Source organism: Cyanistes caeruleus, chromosome 1 (assembly GCF_971803275.1).
Source record: "Cyanistes caeruleus chromosome 1, bCyaCae1.hap1.1, whole genome shotgun sequence".
Lineage (NCBI taxonomy): Eukaryota > Metazoa > Chordata > Aves > Passeriformes > Paridae > Cyanistes > Cyanistes caeruleus.
In genome coordinates this window covers 98,011,645-98,020,822 of record NC_141701.1, presented here as the reverse complement: position 1 = coordinate 98,020,822, position 9,178 = coordinate 98,011,645, and the positions used below count along the sequence as shown (strand labels likewise).

The 9,178-nt window shown below is 38.4% G+C and overlaps 1 long non-coding RNA gene across 2 annotated transcripts; it reads left to right on the top strand.

Moving 5' to 3' along the window:
* Positions 1-3,973: 3,973 nt before the first annotated feature.
* Positions 3,974-7,378, top strand: LOC111923965 (uncharacterized). Of its 2 annotated transcripts, none has more exons than XR_002861373.2 (3): positions 3,974-4,591; positions 4,840-4,889; positions 5,316-7,378. It is a non-coding gene; the product is annotated as an uncharacterized LOC111923965 (long non-coding RNA). The 2 variants fall into 2 exon arrangements; XR_015279925.1 differs by having other exon boundaries at positions 4,691-4,889.
* The last annotated feature ends 1,800 nt before the right edge of the window (positions 7,379-9,178 follow it).

Genomic DNA, 9,178 nt, shown 5'->3' with positions numbered 1-9,178 from the left:
TATTCCAGGCAAGGGTTGACTTTTCTTGCAAAAAAATTAGTCTGGCTTCTTCCTCCTTCACAAGCAGTGTAGCACTTTACTGAGGGCAACCCTATTTGTGAGGCATTTGCAGGCTGCGATTTGCAGACAGTAAGGATGGATTTGATCTTTGGAAAACAGTATAAAGCACTATTCTGTGTCTTTGTTTATAGATTCTGTAACACATAAGAGAAATACTTGCCATTATATTAAATCCCAAATCTTTAAAACATTTCTGCAACAAGGGCATAAGTATTGCATATACAGATGAATGGATTATATGTAGAAATGAAATCTTTTAAACAATTTATGTCAACTTAAGCTTTTGAACAATTACATGCAGAGTATTTTTAAAATGCATAACAAAATTAAAACTTCAGGCTTATAAAAACTCATTCATGGAGATGGCACAACTGGTAGGATTTAATGTAGAAAAGGTTATTTCTTTTATTCACAGCCAAGTCTATATGCCGCAGTACTACTTCCAATAAAATTTTATTTTTAGCATGTGTAAGTGGTGCAGTTGAGAGTGGGTGAAATTTTTTACTTTCCCAAATCACAGTAACTTCTGTCTGTTGAAAACTGAAAAGATACCTATAAAGTGCTATAAAAGGCAAATAATGTCTCATTAGACTTCGTGACAACTGCATACCATGCTGGAAGAATAAGAGATGTTCTTTGTTTTCCTAAAGCACAGGAATTTGCTGTAGAGTGTAAGCTGATGAAACTTCAACAGCTGTCTTATAAGAAGCAGGATTTTTTTCACAATAGACTGTCAAGGGACATGTGAATAGTACACCAGACTAACTCTTAAACATCAGGCATTCTATGAAATGATCAAACTCGGCTATGAGGGCCTAAGAATAACTTTCTTTGGATGGCAGAGGTGGGACATTGTTCTTCACATACTGTGAATGCTAAAGTTGTACATAAAACATTTTGCTAGGTGCGTGTTCTATTTCTATAGCTTATAATATTTGCAGACAAAATTAATCTGAAACATTAATATCTTCAATACTGAGAGGATCAACCCTTTGGACAATATATTATGTCTCTTTGTATGAGCATCTTTAACAGTGCTGTTTCCAAATAATACAGAATAATTGTTTCAATCAGTCTAATAAAGAATTCACATTTATAATAGTTTCTACACAGGTCGATGGAGCATGGTGGTAGGGTAGGAAACATCCACCTAGAGCCTAGAAATGTCTTCAGATATAATCCTAAAATGATTCTGTTTTCAAATGGTGAAATGTTATGCCTTCAACTCAGGCGGCACATCATCAGCATCCAGATCAGGAGTTATGCCAAACTAGATGCAATCTAATATGGAAATGAGATGTTGGCCTTGATATTGTGTCATTCTCCTGAATGGGATCACCTGCACCCATATCTCCTAAGAGGAAATTTCAAACAGAGTTAGCTCCTTAAACCTTCTAATTAAAATGAGAAATCCCCAGGCTTCCATGACTCAGCCTCGGAAAAAGATTATTAGGAATTTAATAGGGAAAATATCGCATCTCAGACCATCTGTGACCCAGTGCTCTGTGAGAATTTAAAGAAAACTGGAGGGAGGAGGTGCACGCTCCAAAGCACACTCTAGAAGTATTTTGTTGGAGCTGCAATAAATCAACATAGTTAGAGTACAACCTTTTTCAGATTTAATTACTGTTACATAATTATTAGCAAAGCAGTCTCCTCTGAAACTGTAGAACTCATTATATCAAAAATCCCCAAGCTCCTGATGGAATTTATAAGCTAGGTACTCTCTTCCTAGCTCTGGCAAAATGCAATAAGATGCATTTGATTTTGTCTCCAGTAATATTTTTAGTGTGGTGAGTTATTCTATTCTATTCCTATTCTATTCTATTCTATTCTATTCTATTCTATTCTATTCTATTCTATTCTATTCTATTCTATTCTATTCTATTCCTATTCTGTTCTGCTCTGTTCATTTTTTTGGGGGGGCGTATTCCCTATTTGCCTTTTTTATTATAAAACATATTTATTTTCATTTGTACACTTTTATGCTCCTGGAAGAGAAGCACTCAGGGACAGATACCCTTTTCCTTTTGCTGAAAGGGATTCACATCTCATTTTCTCCATCATTCTAGCTACTACTGATCAAACTAAAGTATGGATTCCCCTCATGGAGATGACAAAGGACAAAATTTTTATTGACTTTTCCCAGAAGTTTTGCTATGAATACAGTTTCAAAACCTGCCAATGATGTGAACAAATTGCCACCAGGAAAGACTATTTGGTGTCTATCTCAAGCAAGCCTGGGGCCAGCCCCTTCCCTGGCCATTCTTGCCTGGTTAGAGACTTTTGACAGCTGCCTCCTGGCTCCTCTGTAGGACAATGGAGAGATTGCAGGATGCCCTGATGGACAGGCTGACCCCTAAATCCATGACATTGCTTCATAGAAGCAATAAGAGGCATCTCCCTCAGAGAGCTGAGAGAACAAGTGAAGACTGGTAATGGCCACAGCTCCTTTGGAGTCACATTGTTTCACAGCTGGTGGGACTGAGCTGGGGAATAAGCAAGGTCTCAGTTCAATCAGGTGAAATACTACAGCAATCCCCCCCTTCCCTATTTCTTCCCTCAGGAAAATGCAATTCTTAGCAGAACTTGTACTAGCACAGCCCTGGGCAGTACTCCTAAAGCTAAACAGGTCTTTAGTTCCCTGCGAGCTGATGAGGCACAAGTCTAGGAAAATTATCATAGTATGTTAAGGGGTAACTCGCAGATAATCAATGCTTTTGTGCCACAGCACAAAGCTGAAATGATATTTACCTGCTGAAATTGCTATGATAATGCTGCCAGATGGAACAAGACCAGCCTGCTTTTTTTGAGCTGCATACATTTGAGACACCAGACAGTAACTGGTCTCCCCACATTTACCCACTCCAAAATATGATTTTGTTGTTGTATTAGTTGACTTGAAAAATTGCAAATCTTATCCTGGTAATTACATATATGTGCAAAATTTCTCAGCTCAATCAAATCTTTTTAACCTAGAGACATAATTGTTGAGATGACACTTCCCCCAAGGTTGAAACTTGTGCCTTACAAAAGGCAGAGGCTGAGCTATACTGGGTCAGGTATATTGGGATATTCACTTTTGCTCTGCATCTAATATAATTTAATTATCTTCAGGGATATTACAGGAAAAATAACAAGAAATAAAAGATAAATTAATTTTGCATAACACTTTAATGTTCTCTGTATCTATATTTAATAAATGATACACTTACAATACTCCAAAAGAGAGATTAAGAAAGAAAGCAAGAACGTTTATGGGCCCTCTTTCCTATACAAGGCTCAAGGATCAGGATGTGCATTTCATATGGTGCCAGCTGAAGTAAAGTTTGCTGTACTACATTTCTAATAGATAATATATTAATAGATGGTTTAGAGAGGAAGAAGGAATGATAGAGACAGCTTGAAACTGGATTTCTAAATGAAGAATTAGTCAGTATATATTTTTTATTTTCATTTCTTCCACAGGAAAAAGCAGTTGCTTGAAGCGTTCTGGAGAAGTACATCTTGAGGAGATCACAAGGAGAAATTTTAATAATTAAGGAATGAGGAATTTATCTATAGTGTAATATTTGTTGGTGGGATCAAGAAGAAAATATGGTATATAAAACAGAAGACAAAGAACATGAAGACATTCTAGTACCATGCATGAAGTTTATTTGAATTGCAGAGAGATCCAGATCTAGCTGCTTATCTGAATAAATCTTCTGAAGCATCTCACTGGAAAAGTGTACTGAGCTTATTTTCTTCGGCTCATCCTTATTTTGTGAAAGATGGGCTCAGGAGGCTTATTGGCATGGAGGCAGAGAGCATGATTTGGGTAGTTTTGTGGGCCACTGGGTAGAGCATCAGATTGAGGTTTCAGACTCTTGAGCAAGTTACCATAGCTTAATGAGTTCCTATGTAGCAGCTGAGCTGTTGCAAATGTAGGGTAGCACATGCTAATTTCAACTATTTTCACTGGGGCTCAGCTGATGCATGGCAGCCATTAAGCCAAAGTAGCTCAGTCACATGTCTGAAATCTGATTTAAGGAATCTGGGTTCATCTTGGTTCAGGAAGTGGATCACTAGGTTTCTGCTCAGTTTGTAACTTCTTGGGACAGCCGTTTCATCTTGGGTTTTCTCATGTGTTTAAACTGTAGTAATGGTGCCAGCTCACAAATATGAAATGTTCTGAGGAAAGTGAAAAGAAAAGGGAATGTTATGACAGGATGTTTGGATTTTATTGACTAAAAGTGTAGAGGATGTTGAACTTTGGCAGAACTAAATGCAAGTTTTTATTCTTATCCCCATTAATATTTGAGTAAATCCAATGTGTTTAAAGGAGTTTTGCTGGTAGGAACAAGGGCAGACTCTTGCTGAAGTGATCTGGCCTTCTATTGGCAAGCACACATAATCTCAGCTGAGATCTGCCACATTTCATGGGAAATGCTGAGGAAAGGATAGAAAATCAGGAAATGTGAATTTTATTTACCACTTGCTAACTTTAGGACTTTAAAAAGTATCATACGTCCCTATCCTCTCAGGAAAGGTGAGAGCACAAATGTCCATTTTTATTTTTTTCCCAATATGGTATGCTTTTAATAATTTAATATTGAGAATTTTATTTTCTCCCTTGTTTGAAATGAAGGTCTCCCCTGTGGAAGAATTTTATTTTGTATTTGTGTACTGATCATAACATGTGGCACTCCAGACAGCTATTCTGCTCAGAGCTGAAAAACATCAAGCCGCTCCTTTAATACTACCAATAAACATTTTTGTTATTTTTTTTCCACAAAGTGGTACTCTAAGCATTGTGCCAGTTCTCCAAGTGACAGATGCTCTTTGAGGTAAAAGAAAAGTATCAGTATTTACTGGTTACTATAACTATTCCAAAACAATTTAAGAATCACTAAATCCTAAAATATTTATGTATGCATGTCAGTTACAGTACTCTGCTACTCTTTATTAGACAGATTGACAAAATACATGTATCATCAGAGTTACGATTGCCATGATAATTACTCGAGGGAATAGCTCTGTAATGAAAATGTAAAATAAAACCATAGTATTGTGTACAGTGATTAAATATTTTTGTGATTATTTATTCTAAAGTCATTAGGATTGTTCATATATCAAAATGTTTGATCCAAAAATAACATCTTGCTGCAAAAATGATAACTGTATGCTTAAAATAGCAGTTTTGGAAATTGCAAAGAACAATGCTTTTCACATTCTCACAGTTCATTTCTTGTCTTGCTCCTCCTGTTACAAAGGACTTGAAGATAATAGACTCACAAACTTCAACGAAAGTCGTCTGACACCACTCCTGTGTGCATTTACAGTGGATGCTAACATGGAACGGCAGAGCAAGATTTGAAGCTCTGGATTTGGGGTCCTCCCTTGTAAATATATGCAGCCTTTGCCTAGTTATTCATCAGACTAAAGATTTTCAAAAGAGCTGTGCTAGCCCCCTCAGCTACTGCTTCTGGGCTGGCAGAAGCAGCTGTCTCTTACCATTATGCCTGGAGGAAGCAGTGGCATTTGCCAGCAACTCCCTTTGTGTCAAACTCATTTTCTACATTCTCTTATTTCATTTGCATAGTCAACTGGTCCTTATGCCTCAAGAAAATCAGGAGAGCATGTGAGGAATAAGTTGTTAGAAATGGAGGTGCATGAACAGACGTCATTATATTCCCGACAGATCTGCCAGCTCACGAGAACATAACACCAGAGAGAGACTCTCTGTACTCACAGTTGACAGTACTAAAATAAAGAAGGCAGCTCCCCCGCTCCCTCGCGTTTCAGGAAATCATTGTGTAAACGCAGTGAAATATATCCGTGAGCCCTCTCTTCACTGTGATGCCCTTCTGGTGGACAGGGCTTATTGATGTCAGGAGTGCTGGAAAGAGTAAGAATAAAGTTATAATGGGCTGCCTGTTTCTATTTTCTTCCCTCCATCTGTCTCACTTCTTTCACAGTAATTTAGTCCGGGATTGTCCCAAAAGTGTAGGTTAGAAATTAGTCAAAATAACCTGAAATCCTAGCATAGCCTAGATCAGAGACTTCTTGTATTGAATACCTTCACAATCAGGGGTCCAGCATTGTTAGTGCCGTGATCTCTGATGCTTTTTCCTCATCTGTGACTAGCCTGGCTGCAATGGTATGCTGATGCTTTTGCTGCCCAGGAGAGGTCTGGCAAGGTATTTTACAGGAGAGGAAATCTATATCTATATGTATGCTGTGCTTACAACAACCACTCTGAACCACCAACAGCTAATGACACCTCAGATGTGTCTCTGATAAGGAGTCATCAAAAATCTCTTTCTCATTCTTCATGAGTAACTCCATGGGCATTTGAGAAGCCTGACCTCCTAATTCTGATTGTGCTCATGTCTTTGATAGGTATTTCCAGGCTGTTACTTGATGTCTTATGGTCTCAGAATGTGAAAGCCTCTTTTTCTGCCCCAGCCTTTTTATTCCAAGTTTTGATAAAACTGGCATTGTGCTCGATGTGGTTTCCCAGCTATAAGTGAAATCCAGACATAGAGGAACAATGCCAAACCAAAACTGATGCCGTCTTACCAAAAAAGTGTCAGTTTCAAGAACCGTTAATGAAAGAAAATAATTCTGTGCCTATGATTTTGGCCTTATTTACTGTTGATGTTGATCACCATGCCAGAGCTGGCGCCAGTTTAAAGAAAAAGAGAAAGCATGCTGGGAATCTCTGACAATTTTATTTAAAAAGCTGATTAAAAACTTCCAACAAAGCAAAAATTCTTTGAAATATCTTGCTTTGGTTATAATATATACTCCATTGAATGGGTTTTGTCAAGAAGGAGAAAGAGGGAAGGAATAAGTAATATTGTGACCCATGCAAGCTTACAATCTAGTGAATAGAGCTGTGGCATGGGATGCTGGTGCTCATGGCCTGCTCTTATTTGGAAAGAACTTGGTTTATTGCTCTTGCTCTTAGTCAGGTAATCCATCAATCAGACTTGAATCTAGGGACATAAATCTGCTGTAATCTCTCTCCAGCAGGCTTTCTTAAGTAAAAATGAGAGCAAAAATGTTGCTGGAATTTGATGTGGTTGAAGAAGGTAAAAGACTTTGAAAACGGGCACTGCTGCTCATTCAATCATGACAGTGTTCTGCAACAAGATTACTGATAATGAAATGTATGTGCAGCATATTGCCTATATCCAGTTTTTGTGTTCAAGCTAATCACAGTGCATGCACAACTCTGGATACGTTATGCAAAAATTCACCAGTACCTCACTTACAAGCGGTCTATACATCTCTGTCAAAATTTAGGCTCTTCCATTGTTTATAAGTTTTGTAGACTTTATTTTTTAAACTTGGTAAAGCTGATGTTGTAACATTTTATTATATTTTGGTCCTGTTGTCTCTAAAAGAGACATGGGATGCTCAGTGCTTTTAAAAAATGTGCCTTCATGGCTAGGAGAATGAACTGATAAATAGAAGTTCAGACTACAGATGCTTTTTAAAATAGGCACTGGTTATATCTGTAGTTCTGTGAATGAATGTCGATGTTCCTCAGTCTTAGGCAGGATATGATAATCCCAAGTGGTGTTAATGGTTTGGGACTTTTTGGACTGTTGTGCCTATGTAGGAACCACCTTGAACAGCTTTTCTCCCAGTAAGCACAAGCTGATTTCGTATGCCTACAGACCATTCAGCAAATGAGCCTCTGTAGTGACCAGGGAACCTAAAATTGAAGCCATATGGAAACTTACTGTGCATATTAAATTGCATGCAGCAGTGTTAACAACGTTTTGATTTGTGGCTGCAAGTAATAAATGAATTACATTAATTTTGTAGCTGCAAGCTAATTTATCCAGAATTACTTTTTAATAACCAGCATCATGTTCACTGGTAAGATTTAAATACATTTAGGAAAAAGTCTCAAGATTTTTTCTTAAAAAACATAAATGCTAGATTCTAATTTGAGACTGGGTTTATTTTATAATTCTCTAGATATTTAAAAGTAAATTGCCACAGAGCAATGGAGTGAACTGGAGACCAGAATACCTCCTCAGGGTGAAGGAACTGGGATAAATCACAGATGAAATGGACAAACCAAGCAAAGATTCTGTTTTGTCTACTACTACCTTCACACTTACTGGCCTGCAGAAGAGAAGGGGCAGGTCTAATGCTGATCTAGGATATCTGAGCAGAGATATCCATCCTTGTGTGCAGTCCTTCCTTGCCAATAACTTATCCTTTTTGGAGGAGAAATTTCTTCCCAGACAACTTGTTGGTGACTTTAAGGCAGTGAGTGTATGCTTGTAGACTGGGACTGCCAGAAGTGTGTGTGGTCCCATATAAAATATCTTCTCTTATGCCTTGGTTCATTAATAACACAATTAGTATAGCAAAACTAGTTCTGTAGAGTTACTTTTGCCCAGAAAGATGCTAAATTTGAAGGGAGGACACATCTCAGCACATGGGTAGCAAAAAGAGTTAAGGGAATATGACCACAGTATCAGTGAGATACTTCACTCAAGCAGTGTGTACTGTTAATCACTCATGGAGGCCACTAGGCATATCTTAAATGAAGAGCTTTTCCATAAGGCTGTGCCTGTGCTGGAGACCATTACTCATGGCAGAGTCACCAGTTTACAGAATGTGCTGACATCTGTGTGAGTACCTGAGGGTACAGGGAACCCGTGACTGAGTAAGATGTGGATGTATGGTGCAGCAGCATAATCTCCTCTAGGGCATCTTTGGCAGGCTCAGCTGTTTGAAGTGGCTGTGAATCCAGCACGAAGACCGAACTGACTGTTCTGGGGTAGATGATCTGCTGTGTGAAGCAACCAGCTCATTCAAAATGGGGATGGACAGAGCTGGATTTGGGATATATTGTCCAGGCAAAGCAGACCAGCACCCCAGCTCACATATAATGTGCTGTTTCCGGGGAGGTAATTAACTGAATTTGTTGTGACCACAAAGTTGCTTTTTCTTTGCAAATGTTTCCTTACCTGTGTTTCTGCTGTGTGCTGCAGTGCATCTTGCACTGAATTATTACTCTATCCACTGGGAAAGATGTTGTCATACTGGTGGTGTCTGTTCACATCCTGCATCGCTTGTTATGTTAGGACTGTGTTCCTGTGGCTGC